Genomic DNA, 14,410 nt, shown 5'->3' with positions numbered 1-14,410 from the left:
GATTGTGTATATGCTTCGACATTTCTTTGCCCCGCGTTCTATTCCTTACCACTACCAATTATATTCGACACATATCGTAGGTCTACTGTATTTGAGTTTAAATATCAAGCTATTATACTTATTATACTTACCTACACAACTGACAACAGGGAAATTTCATAAAAAATACTTATAAAGTGATAACCTACCTGTGTCAACTGTGTCATCCATCACCCGTTCAAATATTTTGAGGATGGAAAATTATATTTATTTAATATCGGAGTACTTAATACATAAAAATTTTCGTCATCGTCTAATTGTGTGGGTGTACGTGAGACGATATTAGGTACTCAGTAAGATATAAATATATACGATTTCCTCTCGTCGTCATCAAAACAAGTAAATAAATGTTCTCGGAAAAAATTATAATATGTACAATATATTTCCTTTTGTAAATCAAGACAACTGCCATGCAGAATAAATTAAATTGTTGTATTGTAGTTACATTTAATCCATTGTGTAATTTAACTACCTACCTATATATTTTATGTCAGTAAAAGTTTTAAAAGCAGAATAACGAATATATTTTTGTCAATATTTGCAATTAATCGCTCTGACGCGGATATTTTGACCTTTGTTGAATTATAAAAAGAGGTGCTGAGCACTCCAGCCAATAGAAAATTTAATATTTAAAGACTAATAGGCAGAAAGGTTTTACCTTTGTGTCTATCAAAACTGCCGTATATAGTAGGTTTAAAACACACATTCCGATGCAACATAAACTAGACATACGGCTTGATCCGAACTTTAAGATACGACAATTTTGCTAAATATACGATAATGATCGGATAATATGTTAACTTAGTGTCAAAAGTGACGTTTATGTGGAAAAATTCATATCATTCGTTGTCACGTCGTATTAACTGTTCTCTTTTTTGTGTCAACCATTACATAAGTTTGCTTTAATTCGTGGATTATGTGGTTGGTTACATTTAGTTAATTTAAATTGTACTGCTAAATGTAACATTATATTGTTTATCTGTTTGTTATCCCTAAAATGAATAAAATAAAATATATCATTCATGTTCGTACCTTTAGCTAATTTTTGACGTATCTTACAGTAGGAATCAGGCCGATAAAGTAAGTACCTTTATTTAAACAATTTTTGTCTACTGATATTAATAAACTGTAGGGCTAAGATAAAATTATAAGGGCTAAGATATAATAAAGGCACCAATGGACGGCCCCTTGCACGAATGCGCTAAATGCGCAGCCGTCAGGGAGGAGTGGAGGCGAGCCGTCAAACGTGTCACAAAGGGAGACTTCCAATGATGACCACGGCCGCTCTGTCAAGAGTGTCCCTATCAAGAAGAAGAAGGGCCAAGATGGTCGGCTCTTTATCATTTGTTCCCATGCCCGTTACGTTCTAACAACATGTAAGAGCGTAAGTGACACATGACATGACAAGTGATATAAACGCGACCATGATGATGATGATGATGATACCGCTGCTGAACATCTATATATTATTATGTCATTTCAGTACCTACCGAAAAAAGTTCTGGTTAGAAATAGCGCTCCTTACTTTACTGATTCGCAGAATACTTATTTAATAGTAGAACCCTGCTTTCCGATTATTTTTTCACTTTGTATGTACCATCAAAATTAAAGTCCTCATCATCAAAAGAGAATAGTAATGCATACAGTATGTGCCTAACCATGGGGCTTTAATTCCAGGGCTTGATATTACTCGCTAAACTGAGCTACTTTTACTATGGGACCAACCCTAAAATCGCGGAAATTTTTTTGGCTTTTCCATAGAAAACGTCGGCATCTGATCAGACAAAATATATGAAAACGTAAAAATTTTATTCGGGTTTCGGGGTTGGTTCCATAATAAAAGTAGCTCAGTTTAGCGAGTAGAATCGAGCCCTGGATTTAAAGCCCGATGGTCAGTAACACACTGTATATGCACCGTTCCATTTCCGTTTTATTTTCCGAATGTATACTGAATGTAAACTTACGAGTAGGAAGTCATATAAAATTCCCTATTAAGACAGCAGTTCAGCGAAATAATATTAAGGCGGGCGGGATCAAAGGGTATAGGCACCGTGCGTAGCGATGACTCTGCCATCTCGTGACTCGTATCCGAAACTTTTACCTCAAGTGTCAAAAATTCTACTATCAAACCACGGAAAAAATTCTGAATTTTCGTGTAAAATTTTGCCAATTTCAGTTATCAAAATGTATTGTTGTATTTCTGGATGCTGTAATACATCCAAAAACAACTCCAAGGGTGTAAAATTTTACTACTTCCCTACTAATAGTACTCACATGCCATGGCTCAAGGATAAAAGAATTAAATGGATAAATGCAGTTGTAAAACACACGTAAGTATGCATTCAAGTATTTAAAAAGTACTTTTTGATTTTATTTATATAAAAACCACCAATTTTGTGGGTAATTATTATTGAAGACAGTTTAATTTTCGATGCTCATTGAACCTAACCTATAACCGTTGTTTCTTTCAGTAGACGTCCAAATAACTGGCTCCCGTCTAAAAATACCACCATCTGCAGCGCCCATTTTATTGGCAACAAAAAATCAGAAAATCCTCTACACCCGTCGTATGTGCCTACAATTTTTCCTGTTAAAGAAAATATAAAAAACGTGGATCAAAAAATTTAAAAATTTGAAAGACACCAACGTCGAATGCAACGAGCAGGATCAGTAAAAGAAGATAAGTCCTGTCAGAAATTAAGACCTGAAAATAGTGTTGAACTTGAACCTCAAAAACCATCCAGTCGAAGTGTCGGATGTCAAAATGATAATATATCATGTGAAAATGAGATTTATACTCCATTCTTTTTATGTAATTTATTTAATTATAATGGTGTTTGCACTGCTGAGGTCCAGTGTAACACTGTATCAAAAATAATGACACATAAAAGTTGTGAAGCAAATATTGTTACAGTTAACAAAGTTATGAAGGATTTTAGTTGTGACCCTATTGACCAACATTCACAAATTCTGCTTTGCCCTGGATTTCATGGGATAAGTTCAATGAAAACTGATGAAAATTTAATTAACACAACAGGGGTTTCATTTTCAGTGTTTAATCTACTCTTGAATTTACTTCCTGATGTCGAAACCAAGTTTATAAATAAAAAAACAAAGTTACTTATTACACTGATGAAACTAAAAACAGGATTACGTTTTTCAGCATTGAGTGTTATATTTCAAATACACAGAACAACCGTACATAGAATATTTGAAACCTACTTGTTTTTGTTACACTCTGTGTTAAAAAAATTCATTATATGGCCCTCAAAATTAACTGTTCAAATTAATATGCCAGAGTCATTTAAAATCGATTATCCAAATACTCGTGTCATAATAGACTGTACTGAGATTCACACAGAATGTCCTCCAACAGTTAAACAGAGGGTTCAAATGTACTCAGATTATAAACATAGTTATACAGTTTGTAAATTTCTGTATCTATTTACATTTCATGTCATATATGTTTTTAAAATTTTAATACAGTATATTTGATTGTTATACAGTAAAATTTTTAGTTGGTTGTACTCCTTGTGGATTCATAAGTTTTGTATCTAAATGTTATGGAGGTCGCTCTAGTGACTGTTTTATAACAAATAATTGCGAAGTGATAGATTTATTGGAGCCTGGTGATACTGTCCTTGCTGATAAAGGGTTTCCTGCTATTAAAACATCAGTTGATAAGAAAAAAGCTGTTGTAGTTATGCCGCCGTTTCTTCATGAACAACAATTTTCACCGGAGGAAGTAGAAGAAACATATAAAATTGCTTCATTGCGAATCCACATAGAAAGAGTCATACAGAGGATTAAGCAATTTCATATTTTTGATAAAATACCAATTAGCCTGTTAAAATATAGAGATCAAATAGTTTATGTTGTTTGTGCGTTAGTAAATGTTGAAAATCCAATTATTAAACAATAAATGTAATATTTTATGTACTGTTTTAAAGCAACATTTTTGTGAAACTCCGCTTATAACGTATTTTTATACTGACTAACACTATGTAAACTAAACATTATAATTGTACTTGAAAAAATCAACTTTTTAAAATTAAGATTGTGTAGCACCGGGTTAGTAATCGAACCCGGCCCAACACAAGTTGATTTGTTCAAGTACAATTTATAAACTCCGCTTTATCTGTTTAGTAATTTGAAAGTTATAAACAGAGGAAATAAAAACATTTTGTTAACTGAACTTCAATTATTTTATTTAACAACCTACTATACATAAAATAAATACAAAATTATTCTTTGTTTTCTTCTAATAAATTGGCATATAACTTTGGTAAATAATAAGTGAAATAAAACTTTTCTAGACGAAGAACTAAGTTAGATAAAAACATATTATCCCTTTTAATAGACACTAGTACACTTCCCTTAGGAGAATATACAAACAAATCACAGACAGGTATATTTGTAACATATATTTGCATCTGAACCTGTGTATAAATTGAGTGATTTTGTTTCAACTTTAAACCATTTTCATCAAATTGTAAATATTTTACATTTGTAACTAAATTATCTCTTTCAATTACAGGTTTATTTGTACATGTTGGAGGACACTTAATTTCTACTAATTTTTCTTCCCATATATTATTGCCGCAAATCACAACAGCGTCTGGAGAGCAGCTCAACCATAGCTGGTGGATATTTACCACTAAACCAACCTTCAATACTTCACAATGTGGAAAATATTTATTTTTATATTCTGTTAAAGCCACTTCTTCCATCTTCTTACCGTACTTCATAGCTGATGTTTCAATGTTTTTTGTACTTAATAAATCATTTATTACTCTGTTTACATCAAAACGATCACCCTTTAGCTTATGTGCATTACTTGCTGTTATTCTCAATTTTCTTTCCGTGTACCAACGAGAACTGTTTGCTTGGTCAATGGTTTCAAAACAAATATTTGAACCAGAATCAACATTACAACAAATTTTATCATTATAAAAGTCATTTAAATGTTTTGGTAGTGATAGTTCAGAGGAGTAATAATAAATAGCAAAGCCCTGCAATGTAAAAATCTCTACTATCTCTAGCACTAGCTGGCTAATCTTTTCATTTAATTTAGTTATTTCAGTAATTCTTACTAAGTCGACCAACGTTTCTGCTGCTATAATTTCTTTCTCTTGTTTTTCTTCTAACTCTAAAACTTTGTACAAAGGTGTATGAGCTAACGATTCACCTAACGTAGCTGTAGAAATATCCTTTGATTCTAGTTGTTTCATCAAATTATTAAGTTTAATACTTGTTGGTGGGGTTGGAAATAACTCTGCCATTGTCACTCCTTTATCATAACCCAGTAACTGTCGGTACGTTGGTTTGCCCCATTGTTGTGCATGACTGGTTTTCGATTCTGCACTTTCTGCAGAATTTACGTAATGGACTAAGGCACAGACGTGCTTACATTGTCCTGATAGACCTGCCTTGCATTTACAAATTGCACTTTTGATGTTTCTATTGCAATCAAGCTGAAAAGACAGAGATAAAAATTAAAAATAGAAATAATGGTTTTCTAAAGATATTGTAATAACAATTAATTTAGAAAAGGTACTTACTGTTATCTAACAGTAAGTACCTTTTCTAAATTAATTGTTATTAATTGTTATCTAACAGTAAGTACCTTTTCTAAATTAATTGTTATTACAATATCTTTAGAAAACCATTATTTCTATTTTCACAGAAACAGTTGGCCAACAAGAAACAATATTAACTGGCAAAATTGTTGCTCAGACAAAAATTTCAAATGTATATGATGTTAAGATTAACATCATATACATTTGAAATTTTTGTCTGAGCAACAATTTTGCCAGTTAATATTGTTTCTTGTTGGCCAACTGTTTCTGTGAAAATAGAAATAATGGTTTTCAAATGTATATGATGTTAAGATTAACATCATATACATTTGAAATTTTTGTCTGAGCAACAATTTTGCCAGTTAATATTGTTTCTTGTTGGCCAACTGTTTCTGTGACATCAAAAACATGTCCTGACTCGAATAGCTTTTGGCCTTTTGATATATTTTGACCACGCTGGCGATCATTGATTATTGGTAGAAAACCATATTTTATAATTTTATTCATTGTAAAATCAGTAAAATCACATTTACAGACTTGACAGTGACAACCAATGGGTCTGGAAAGTTTCTTTTTTTACTCGCACGGTGTCTCTACTGTCGGGATTATAACGCCATCTATAGTTTCTGCACGGTGCCTATAGTGCTGTCTTATATAGCGACGTAACGTAATGTAGTCACAAGGCCAAATGTCAGAAAGGTGCAGCGCGCCGCTTTTAACAGCTTTACATTGAGCTAAGAAAAACTAAATTTACGACGTTCATGTATTTGCATTGAAAATTAAATGCTCGGAAAATAAAAAAAATGTAATAAATAGACCGAGAATAAGTTAATAATTAAAAATGAGTAGACCCACTGGCCCTACCACTTGCACCATTCAATAACCTGGGGTTTACCGGTTAAATCTGGAGTTGCCATGGTTAGCAGTACAATTTGACACTGGGTTAACGGTTTAACCAGCTAACCCCGGGTTAGTGGGATGGTGCAAGTGGGCCTTAGCATGACTTGTGTTGTCGTTGACATGTCTAGTGGCGAGACAACGCCAGTCATGCATCAATTATTTAGATATATTTTTTTAGCATTAGAAAAAATGTAAACAATCTTGATGTGTCTTTTAATTGAAAAACATGTTTTAAAAATAAGTCACCTACAAACCTTACTTAAAAGCGTTATTCAGTTAAAATACTTATCAAGATCGCTTACCTTCTTTCTAATACTAGAAAAACGAACTATAGAAAAATTAAAATTCGCACTACGAAGTAAAATAACAAAGATACTCTTCATTTCATTTCATTTCATTTCATTACTCCTTATATAAGCACCTTCTCTATTACATACTAACTTAATATACAGTGGAAGATATTTAGAAGAACAAAAAAGAAAAAACACAATGGTTGATATTAATTTCCAAAGGCATATCAATTTAGTTTCGCGCTCATACTCATGTCTTCTTCACGCTTGGCGATTCGCCAACCGGGTTCGTGACCAGTCGGGGCACATTATTGCTCTCTCCAGTTCCATACAAATCTGGAATTTAATTTTTGTGATAAATGGATTAGGAACGGCGTGTTGGTTTAAAATACGGAGCAAAGTTGACGTGTCGCCAACATTCCTTTCTATAAACGTTTTTCACGAGCAAAATAAACTATAATATATATTATAGGTAGTTTGCACATTTTCTTATTAACTTAATTATATGAAAATATAAAAACAGAAATAATAGAAAATGAAATTATAAGTAACCAGCCCTCGGGAGTCATCAGTGAGACGCTTCGCTAGCTCCCTAAATATACAGTGTGCCCCGGGGCCCCATGGAATGGATTCCGGGGCCCGGGAGTCCATTCCATTATCAGAACTGAACCTTTGTCGTTTAAAACCTATTGAGAAATTAGGTAGCAAGCATTAAAAAAAAATATTCAGTCGAATTAAGAACCTCATCTTAATTCAAATTTCGAAGTCGGTTAAAAATAAATCTACTCAATTGACTTAATTATTATTTGTGACGTTCCACGGGAAAAGGTACCTTATGAGGGTTTCTAGTTTCGGAGATATGAAATGTTTTGTAAAGAGGTGAAAAAATGCTCAAATTTTTTTTATTGTGTGATCTGAAACCTTAATGCGTAACGTTTGTTTACCTGTTTTTATTTTTGTTATAAGTTAGTTATAAGCCTAGTAATGTCGTCTCAGAGTTTAGTACAAAAGGTACCTTATGGAAAAAAGGTTGAAAATTCCCAAAAAAACTAGTCAATACGGGAAAAGAAGTTTGGTAGAGAACTGTATTAGCATTCCGCAAAACTAATTTGATAATTTCAGTTCTGGTTGGGGCGCCTACCAAATATTATAACCGTACATCGACCGACATTACAAATCCAAGTAGCCTGCTATTATACCAAAGTTACTCTCGTCAAGTCTTTCTTAACTAGAATAATCTTCATTTGGTTTGGTCGCATGCAATAAATCAGCCATTGGTTTACTGAAAAATGCCAATACCCGACGCATTACCTTATGGAATATCTGAGGTCATTGAACCTCAATGCCGCTTGTCTTCAATGGCAACCAAAATATATTATTGATAAGAAATAGACGATTTATACCATCTTTACCCCAAAATATTATTAGTTTATCCTAACTGTTCCATCATCATCATGCCTCATCATGTAACTTAACCACAAGGTACCTTTTCATTACATACAAATTATTGGTCTTTTTAAAGATTATTATGACGAAGAACCAATTAAATTAGTGGCAGTTTAATGTAAATTAATATTTTCTATTCATAAAAGATAAACTTCAATGTGATTGATGTTTTGTAGTGATGTATTATTAGATTTATTTCCATAAGGTACCTTTTCGTAAATGTATGGAGCAAATACTAATATTGTTATGTAAGTTTAAAGTGGCATAAGGGGTTAAATATAGTATTTAGTTGGGGTTTTAGGATTTATTTCATTTGAATGGCAGAATTTCTTTCATATGTGCTCAGAAAAATTGATTGTGTGTTACATTAAAAGTAAAAATATTCAATTTTCTGATTTTATATGAAAAAGTTAAAAAATAATTTTTTACCTCTAAATCGGTATTGTTTTTTGCTTAAACTATCTCTCAGTGTCGTTTTCTAATAGATAAAATTTAAATCTTGAGAGCTCATTGCAATCAATCGTGAAAATGAAATAAAACTTTATTTTCAAGAGATTGGTTAGTATACATATAAATCAGTCGATATCAAAGGTTTCTATTTGCATTACAGAACAAGTCGCAACATTCTTTTAATCTCAGATATATAAGGTATTATTATTTGTAGTCAACTATGTAACTTACTTCAGGAACATAGTTTTTTAGGCGGCTAAACTTAAAACTTCTCTATCGTAAAGTTGCTCAATTCACAACATTATTTTCAAAAAATCATATCTCTGTAACTACGCAACTTAGGAGGTTGATCTTTTGTGTTATCGATAGCTTATTTATTGTAGATTACTGGGGTATGCATAACTCCATACCCGCCATAAGGTACCTTTGACCGTGGGACGTCACATTTCATTAATGGGTTATTACGATACGCTATTTGGAACCCATTGCTATTTCAGAGACGAAAGTCCTCTACAGGACAAAAGTTTCAATCAAGATCTCCTCAGCAAGCTGTCGTGCCATGCGTCACACACGTCCAAATGGGTCTCTATTGTGTCCCATAAAGTTAGTCATAATGTATTGTTTGTCCGCATTTTCGTTAGTCATAATTTGGTATTTCTCAGAAAAGCATAACTTTTCAGGATTGCCATAAAACAAAATTAACCTAACCTAACCTATCTACATATACGAGTAGGATAACCTTACGAAAATCCTTAAAAAGTTAACGGTTTCAGAATTCATCATCATCATCATCATCTCAGCCATAAGACGTCCACTGCTGAACATAGGCCTCCCCCTTGGACCTCCACTCGTACCGGTTGGAAGCGATCCGCATCCAGCGTCTTCCGGCGGCCTTAACAAGGTCGTCCGTCCATCTTGTGGGTGGACGTCCTACGCTGCGTTTGCTAGTCCGTGGTCTCCACTCGAGCACTTTTCGACCCCATCGGCCATCTTCTCTGCGCGCAATGTGGCCTGCCCATTGCCACTTCAGCTTGCTAATCCGGTGGGCTATGTCGGTGACTTTAGTTCGTCTACGGATCTCCTCATTTCTGATTCGATCACGCAGAGAAACTCCGAGCACAGCCCTCTCCATAGCTCGTTGAGCGACTTTGAATTTTGAGATGAGGCCGATAGTGAAAGACCACGTTTCGGAGCCGTAAGTCATCACTGGTAACACACATTGATTAAAGACTTTCGTCTTGAGGCACTGAGGTATGTCGGACGAAAAGACATTACGTAGTTTCCCGAACGCTGCCCAACCGAGTTGGATTCGGCGGTTGACCGGTTTCAGAATTAGGTATGACTAATTAAATGATAATCTTACATTATGACTTTCAATAATTATGTCAAACAAAGGGATCCGCTCGCTCGCGCACACATTCCGACTTGCACTGTAGGTACTGCATATTTCAACAGTGAGAATTCTATGCTCCCGTCAGATATGACTTATGTTAATTTATGCCGAGACACTCCTTCGCATATGAAGTCCCCACTTTGTATCCCCCAAGAGTTTATGATGTGTTAGCACACCTGTGTATCCATCATTCTTAACAGGGGGCCTATTCGAGAAGTTAAAATGAGGTATAGCTTGGCTAAGAGGTAAGTGTAAATTAAAGGCACAATTTTACTGTTTATAATATTTAAAACTTTCGCGTTTTGAACACATGTTAACTATATGGTGCCATCGGTCGAAAAGATGGCACCATACCTTTGGCCTATCCTTGAGTAGATGGCGATACTATGCGTATTTGACATTTAACAAATTTAACACATCGGTAAAAAAATAACAATCAATGCCAAATGGCGATGGTTCTAAAAGTGTTGATCATTTGTGTCGAAAGATGGCGTAAATGTACTGACTATGTAATTTACTTTGACAATATTCCTCTATTTTAAATTCTCTTTTCTGGTACGTACTAGATTGAAATATTCACTTTTAGGATATAATTATTATGAATTATGAAGATCTTTTCATTCATGGTGTAGAATTTCTTTTGTGCATGAAATATCAAAACAAGAATTTTCGTCCTTTTGGAATACGTCCAAAAGAAAATTGTATACTCCCTCTAGTTAATGTTTAATGCCATGTTTATTTCGAAATATTTTAATATTAGCGTTGTTGAATGTACTTTTTATTAGGTTAATAGTTCTAGCTGTTAGTTACTTATGGCAGTTATGGCTACTAGAAAGCTGACGAGTAAAGTATTAAAACAAGGTTCAAGTTACTAAGAAAAAAAAAGTGTGTTAGTATAACTTCAAATAAAAAGTATTATTTAAACCAATATTTAGTAAATTAATTTATACCTTATTAGTAAAGTTTTAGTAATTTACCAATTCCAATATACCTACACTGATATCAGAATGACATCTAACTACTGAACGTACTTGTCCATGTGTCATCATGATCATGTATTAGCGTAGGCGAGACGCATAATTCAAAACATGATTCAAATACATTCTGTTATCAGTGTAAGTTCGAATGGGTTTGTAAGACAATTTGAAATTTCAATACAAAAAAAATATAAGCCAGTATAGAAAGTGGTATGCTAATAGAGAAGCTGTCGTTTACAATCCTAGTTTCAAGAAAGCCGAGCCAATATCTCACATAACTATAGAAATAGCGGTCAATAAGTCACCATAGCAAGTTTACGTCCAAAGTGTCAGGAAGCAATTTGCACGCGTTGTTATGTACAAGCCGTGATACTCAGGCGGTCAGAGGCTAAAATTTATGAACGTGCACGTACTGCGAAAAAGTGCAAGTTTTATAAGTTTAAACTTTACAACCCTCGAGATAGGGGTTATTTTAGAATTCTCAATGATTGGTTGTTTCGAAGGCAATACCGAAAAAGCTAGATTAATTTTCGGCTCGCGGAATTTATCTCTGTGAAAATGTGTTGAGATATTATAGAGTTGCGCGTGTCTACAATAGATAAAACACAGGTACCTACATTCCGTATAACACTTGATGCGATTCCATATCGGTTGATGCGTACTGAATTTCAATGCAAAATTCAAGTCAACATTTTCGTACCAGAAAAAAAGAGTACAAGTACATAACATAGGTAATGTTCCAGAGCTTCCTTTACACTCAATAATCTGAATGAATATGGTTAAAACTGACGAAAAATTTCATAATTTATATCCAGTATTTTGTACGAAGCACGGTTAAGGGTGTTATTATAAATCAGCTAATAATCGTCCACTGCTGCTGGATAAAGAAAGTTCACGCATATTTCCACAGCGACCGTAAAATAACTCGTGCAAATTTCAGCCTAAGCTGTTATTGAGACCCTTAAGGTACCATCCGGATTCAAACTACACCATTATTACTGCTGTCAGTAATGTTGTCGACTACATTGCTGAAGAAAACTTCAAAAGGGTCATTTTATTGAGATATTCATATTTAATTTGACGTTTTCTGCAGTTGGCAGCATTTGATTGCAGCGCGACCTGAATTTGCGGCAGAAATGCTAGTGTAATATAAAGCCGAATGTTATTTTTAAGGTGCAGAAGCGCTGGTGGCCTAGCGGTGAGAGCGTGCGACTTGCAATCTGGAGGTCGCGGGTTCAAACCCCGGCTCGTACCAATGAGTTTTTCGGAACTTATGTACGAAATATCATTTGATATTTACCAGTCGCTTTTTGGTGAAGGAAAACATCGTGAGGAAACCGGACTAATCCCAATAAGGCCTAGTTTACCCTCTGGGTTGGAAGGTCAGATGGCAGTCGCTTTCGTAAAAACTAGTGCCTACGTCAAATCACGGGATTAGTTGTCAAGCGGACCCCAGGCCGTGGCGAAATGCCGGGATAACGCGAGGAAGAAGAAGAATGTTATTTTTAAGGTTACATTCGGTTCCCAACAGCAGCTTCATTACCTACTATTGCCATTTAAAAAAAATATGTCTTTTCATATATCAGAATCCAAAAACATTCTGTATTCAGGTAAAATAAACACAATTTCTGCAGGACAGTTTGCTGGCAGAGGGAACTCTTTTAAAACATAGATGGGTAGTCTTAGCTAATTAATTTTGTTTAATAAAAACATTTCCTTTTTAAATTAAAACATCCTAAGTGATTTACATTCCCTTAAATCATACGGTATTTCATATACAATTTGGGGACTTTCTACTTGTTTTTCCATAATAATTATTACCACACGACGGAACCTCCAACATTTCTTCTGGAGGTCAAGGGACTTCGCGTCGTGGCGTAATTTATTTTCCCCATCTTACCCTGCTTTACTTTATTGACAGGCCATTCTATTCAATAACTCTTTAGGGTTTTCCTATTCTTCGCTCCTTTACATATTCAAATTTTTCGAGTCGCAAATATCGAATAAGTTTAACGCTGCGCGCTGTAGCTAAAACGGCTTCATTATATTGCACTCTATTGATTTCACATAATAAAAGCCGAATAATACCACTAGTTCTAGGATAATTTTTATGAATAAGAAACGATTATCATGGAGCATTTACATTATTATATTAATTTACATCGCGCTTTTACAAAAACATATTGTGTGTTTTATTGAGCGCTACGCAGAAATGACCTGTGCATAATAATCTTATGTATAACAATGTATGTGCTATATTTTTGTACCTAATATTTACCAGAATAAATATTTTCAAATGCCAAATTTCATTATACAGAGATAAAATTGGGAATACATGAAGCAATACCCGATTTCAAAACAGGAAATTGGCATAAATGAGTTTGAAATGGACAATTAAGAGGTGGGACTACATAAATCTTGTACAAATAGCTTGGCCACCTTACCCTGGCTGGGTAATGGGCCATCAAATAATTCATTCCGTACACATAGCATAACGAATGTACGTTTTAAGTCTAGATTCAGTGCCTCTAAATTTAGGTGATCTAGAAAGTTTGGAGTGAGCTAGTTCTAACATCATTCTACTTTTCCAAAGTGTGAGTTTTGTTGACCTCGATTATTTAAATAAAGCCATGTAGCAGCAATTGTAAATCTCCCATTAAATTTCACCTCCCTACTTCAGTACATACTGACTGATACCGTGATAAGAAATAAATATTAAATCGGTCTCAAAATCGCATTTTCTCCTGGCAAGTGGCTATTTAATTGTTTAAGACTCAGCATTACCGCGTTTCATTCTTACTAAAATATTTGGTTTCTGTGTTACTGGCTATCATGAAAACAAATCGATTTTTCCTCTTGCTCTTTCTGTACTCATTAAGCGAGGGTGACACATTTTATATTGCCTTAATTTCACGCGTGCTAGACCGGGCAGAGCATTCAGCTGCAAACATTATAATTCCGATTTAATTAGGTAGGCACGTATCTACTCAGGAGTGCTCTACAAGTCTACATAAATATTTGTTAAAGTCAAGCTACAGAAATGGTACATTATAGCTAAACGAACTCATAGGTAAGTATATAAAATAAAACTGCTAGCTTTTCGATCACTAGTAAAGTGGACCAGTCTTTTAGGCCGCGGACAGACACGCGACCGGCAAATCAAGATACATTGATGATGATATAGTCTGCAACGATTTTGATAGCACACACAGTGCAAGTGTTATTCACGTCATGATTTAACGCATTCAGAGCCGTTAGAGCATATATGTTAAGAGTTTGGCCACATTTCATGGTAAGAAACAACATGCTAACGCAGCCAGCATCTTGGGGACCTTG

The 14,410-nt window shown here is 34.4% G+C and overlaps 1 pseudogene; it reads left to right on the top strand.

The window, feature by feature from the left end:
• Positions 1 to 2,156: 2,156 nt before the first annotated feature.
• On the top strand, positions 2,157 to 4,606 carry LOC134668327 (uncharacterized; annotated as a pseudogene).
• Positions 4,607 to 14,410: the final 9,804 nt, after the last annotated feature.

This window comes from Cydia fagiglandana, chromosome 10 (assembly GCF_963556715.1).
Source record: "Cydia fagiglandana chromosome 10, ilCydFagi1.1, whole genome shotgun sequence".
Taxonomy (NCBI): Eukaryota; Metazoa; Arthropoda; class Insecta; order Lepidoptera; family Tortricidae; genus Cydia; species Cydia fagiglandana.
This window is presented reverse-complemented; position numbering and strand designations above follow the sequence as displayed.